This window comes from Daucus carota, chromosome 5, assembly GCF_001625215.2.
Source record: "Daucus carota subsp. sativus chromosome 5, DH1 v3.0, whole genome shotgun sequence".
Lineage (NCBI taxonomy): Eukaryota > Viridiplantae > Streptophyta > Magnoliopsida > Apiales > Apiaceae > Daucus > Daucus carota.
Genome location: NC_030385.2, coordinates 22,384,118 through 22,389,051, shown reverse-complemented (window position 1 = coordinate 22,389,051; position 4,934 = coordinate 22,384,118). Strand labels below are relative to the sequence as shown.

Below are 4,934 nucleotides of genomic sequence, written 5' to 3'. Positions count from 1 at the left end.
TCTTTGTTGTTGTCTGCTGACACCTTATTTTGAAAATACAAGCAGAAACAAAGCAACTACATATTAGTCGATGCAACTGAAGTTGCCTGAGCCCACCTTCTTGAGTATGGAACTTATCTCCTCATCATAATTCTCCAAAAGTAAATTAGCAGAATAAGGATATGATGTGAATAGGGAAAACAGATTAAAAAATTGTACACAAAACAAATTTAGGACAAGAAAACATGTTTCAAGGTTTGAAAAGTCAAGGCAATCACAGAAATGAACCAACCAACCTGTTCATCAGAAAATCTTTCAGAATGTGAAGATATCAATCCAGAGCTTTCGGTTTTCACCAAGATTTTTATCAGAAGACTTCCTCCTCCACAGCCAGCTCCTACATTCCATCTATACTTTCACAAAGAAAAACCTGCCCAATAGCCAGTACAACCTCACAGACCATAACCATAGTAAGAAGTTATTACAGACTAAGAAGTTATTACAAACTACCTGCTAGAGAGTAATGGAACTCTGAGTTGTCCACACATAATATATCTCACCAAAATCGCTGAAATAGCTTAACATAGAAACAATACCAGATAGAAGCACACAAAGCACTATGCCATAAATGGCTTTCAGCAACATTACAAATACGTTGCCAGAGGCCCATAAATTGTTGCAGCAGGCTGAAAATTTGCAATGGCAACGGTTTTGGGCTGTTGGTATTTTCGGCGTTGCCTTAGCTTGCAAAGGCAACAGTTTATGCAACATTTTAATTCCGTCGCCAAAAAGGCACAATTTTGAAAAAAAAGGGACCCACCAAGCACTGTTTGGTGGGTCCCATTGCCACGTGGCAGCATTGCCACGTGGGGCCCACTGCTGACTCATATTTTTGGCAACAGTTTTGGCAACAATTTATTAAATGATGACAACTGTTTTTTTATATCGTTTGGAACGTTTTTTATAGCTACTACAACAGTTTTGTAATGGCCGATTTGAAATGTACTATTTATATATATGACAGCCCAGTACATTATAGTACTTCTTTTCCAATCAAAATCATCAAACACAAAGAAATACACCAAAGATGAACTGCCCCATCTAGAACACTATTCAGCTTTCAAGTTTTGAGTCCATTATTCGGCTAAGCTTTCGTGGTTCTCTAAGTGATGATTTTGTCCAGTCCAATAAACTCTGCTCTCTACTAGGCCGACTCCTGTCCATGGCCCTTCGTCCTGTTAATAACTCCAAAAGTAAAACTCTGTAGCTGTACACATCACTTGCTGTAGTCAAATGACCTGAAAATCATGCTTAACTATTTAGTAGAGTTTTAGTTTATGCATTACCATTATAGTTCCAGGAACAAAAAAGTGAACTAAAAGTTAACATTCAGAAAATCTCAAAATCATAACAATCTCATTAACTGGTAGTAACAGTGAGAACAAGTTTTAGTTAATTACCCGGCATCAACGAATCCCAATCCAAGAAAAGCTAGGACAGATTGAGCAAGAACTTTTTTGGGAACTTTTAATGGAAAAGCTGAAGGTTTGTCATATGTTTTCCCATAACATTCTTCCTTTTTAGATGATGATGTTATGATTCTTGATAATTTTTTGCCAATATTATTTCTACAGAGATGAGAAGAAATACTGGTGAAGATGGTAAAATTCTGCCTTGTGAGCAGCATTTTATTGGCCACACGCATAAGATTGAACACACATATATACAGCTATATATTCAGATCTGAACAATATTTATGAATATAAGAAATTTGAAAACCAATTGAATATACATAAAATGAATGACATAAATATTTGTTACGACATAAATCGACATATAATTTAAGTTATACTTTTTCTCATTTGTTAAATCGTGCAAGATATAAATATGCATTACAAAGAGGGAAGGACGAAGAAGTAGAGAAAGAGGGAGAGATAAATCAGCCATTTGAATCATAAACATGTAATATGTTGTGCTATAAAACCAGATTTGATGTCGAAAACTGTCATTAAATTCAGATATAACATCTACATCAAGGACCCTTGTCTTCTAAAAATAATAACAAGTCCGTCATATTTGCACAAATTGTATCCATGCCTGAATTCAGTCATAAGCACCCAACATAACGGACTTAAGTGACTAAATTTAAGTCTGTCAATAAAGTTTCCTAAAAATTATCTAGAGAGATGTAGACAGTGAGTGATGAGAAAAAGTCAGAGATCCTTTAAAACTAAAAAAAATGGAAGGCATATAAATGTGTCTTCTCCTTTTGAAGGCTCCGTCTATATCTCAGTTTTGTCGATCCCTTTCTCTGCTCTCTATACTATTGACCCCCACATTATTTTTATGTTTTCCCATCTGAGAACAAATAGCCTAAAGTAAAAATCCTTTTACTGCAGACCAAACAAAGTTGAGAAAATAAAACTTACAAGGCTACCAAATCCAATGTAGATAGGCATGCTACCGGCTTCAAGCCATTTCACGAGTGAATCTTGAGGTATATAAGTAGATGCAAGGTCTAGGAAGCAAAAACCTACCACATCAATCTTAGGCCCTCAATCTATTGATCACTACATGTCAATCACATAAGAATCATATATATATATATACAAATGGTTTAGCAAAAGAAGTAGCGGCCCACTGCTGGATAGTGATACCAAAACTGTAATGAAAATATTAGCTTACAGGAACTTTAATTCGCTAAATCCACCCAGGTATTCAAGGATCAAGCTCACTACAATAGTAACTTGAAGGAACAGTACAAAGTTCCTGCCGTCCAATCATAATATAAATAGACCAAAAGAGTCTATGAACATTCCTAAACATATATAATAAAATCAAGTTACTGAGAACTGAAGGTTGGCTATTTATCTTGCTTCAGCTAATCTTGCTCGTACTGATTCAGGACTTGATATCTTGTTAATGCTGAAAAATTACACTTACAATTTATACTTCTAAAATCTGAATACAAATAGTGCCTAATACTTTTGAACTCAACAAAAAATAATACAAGTCTAACAAGTGACACCATCAAAAGTGGATATTAGAGTTCCTACCATAAAAGAAGATCCCCTGTAGTCGTAGACTTCTCATAGATCCATTCAGGACTCAGGAGCCACAAGAAATAACTCCACATATATAAATTACAACTACATGAAAAACATTTAATAGATGTCATTATGTGAATACGACTCTGTCTATCTGTAGAAGATTTAGAAATTTATACGAGAACTAAAAGTACTGAATGAATAAAGAAAGAATCCTTGACCCAGATCTAATAATCAACATACCCTGCTACTTGTCCTCTAACAAACCATAATGCCCAGCTGCTATCAACACTCAAATGGAGATCCTGTATCCGTTGCTTAGTGCCAATGTATGGGAAAATCAAGTCGTGATCACCACTGTTGCATTAAACATTACAAGTATGAGCCACACAATCTTGCGGGACATAATCATATTTGTAGCAAGACACTCCTTGCTTCGCTAATGAAATGCAAAAGCCTGTGTTTAGGACAAAATGTACCAAAGGATCAAAGCTCTGCAGCTTTTTCGGGTATGATTGATGTTTAAGAGAACTATCAACATTATATGCATAGTAATCGTTATCATTTCTACCCAGGTAATAGTTATCACAATTAAATGCATCCACCTTTGACCCAAATTTGAAGAGCATCAAGCATGTATATAAATCCAACAATCTACCATAAAATCTATGCTACATGTGTTTTTCTTTTTCTAATTTAAACCCGAAAAGAGGCTGGCCCTTCACCACATGGGGGCTATCCACCAGGCTCCCTCTGGCCTATTATATCAACAAAGCCAATTAATCACATTATGAAGTCTCATTTTTCTTTCTTTGCTAAATTTACAAAGACCCATTCGATGACTACATACAAATAAACTATTGTCATGGCTAAAGTCCTACGAAATACAAATCATACTTGTAAATTGTAATACACACCAGGGAGGGGAAAGGGGATCGAGGGGAGGGAGAGTAGGAGAGAGAAAAACCTACCAACATTCCGGCGGTGAACCCAGAGAGAAAGCAGAGAACCCTAAATTTTGGGATATAGAAAAGCCGCAACGGTACAGATACAAGAAGATCAATTAATTAACCTAGCGATCGAGTAGCCAAATCAGGTTGTGAAGCCCAACAATCGAGTGAGCCAGTAGAAGAATCGAGCCCACCACCCACCAAGTAATCGATAATGGCAAACTCAGAGAGGAACGGTTAGTGCCTTAGTGGTATATTAAAGTTTTGAATGAGAGTGTGCCGGGTATTTTTTATGAATGACGTATATATCAATCCTACAGGCTACAACACATTCTAATATATTTTAAATTTAATTAAAATTAAATATATAATATATTTTAATTTATATTCAAAGTAATATAATTTTAATTATAATTTAAAATTTATATAATACATATAATTCTATATTATAATGCATTTAAACTATACATTTTAATATATTTTTAGAATTAGATTATTACATTTGATGTAATTTTAAAATTATAAAACACGATTTCAAATAATATTTTATTAAATTACTAGTCATATTTACTATGATATGATTTTATATATAATTTATAAATTATATTATACATATAATTATATAATTTTATCATAATATTAAATTATATTATATTTAAAGTTATATATTATAATATATTTTAAACTATATATATAATATTATAATATAAAATTTCAAATTCTAAAAACAATAATGTTAAATTATAATATACATTTTTTAATTTGATTATAATTATATATAATATTTATATAAATTATACTTTTAAAATTATAACAAAAATCATATATTATAATTCAAAATATTTATTATACATATTATATATGATAAATATTATATTTATAGACTTAAGTTCTATGGAGTACAAAAAAAAATTGGAGTATTGGAGTACAAAGTTTGATAAAACGTAATCTAGTCATC

General features: G+C 32.8%; 1 long non-coding RNA gene across 2 annotated transcripts; it reads right to left on the bottom strand.

Annotated features, from left to right (window-relative positions):
* Window positions 1-937: 937 nt before the first annotated feature.
* On the bottom strand, window positions 938-4,236 carry LOC108203818 (uncharacterized). Of its 2 annotated transcripts, XR_001803528.2 has the most exons (5): window positions 3,998-4,236; window positions 3,270-3,383; window positions 3,036-3,128; window positions 1,440-1,607; window positions 938-1,277 (listed from the first exon to the last, which is right to left on the bottom strand). It is a non-coding gene; the product is annotated as an uncharacterized LOC108203818 (long non-coding RNA). The 2 variants fall into 2 exon arrangements; XR_001803529.2 differs by lacking the exon at window positions 1,440-1,607 and having other exon boundaries at window positions 943-1,277.
* Between the last annotated feature and the right edge of the window lie 698 nt (window positions 4,237-4,934).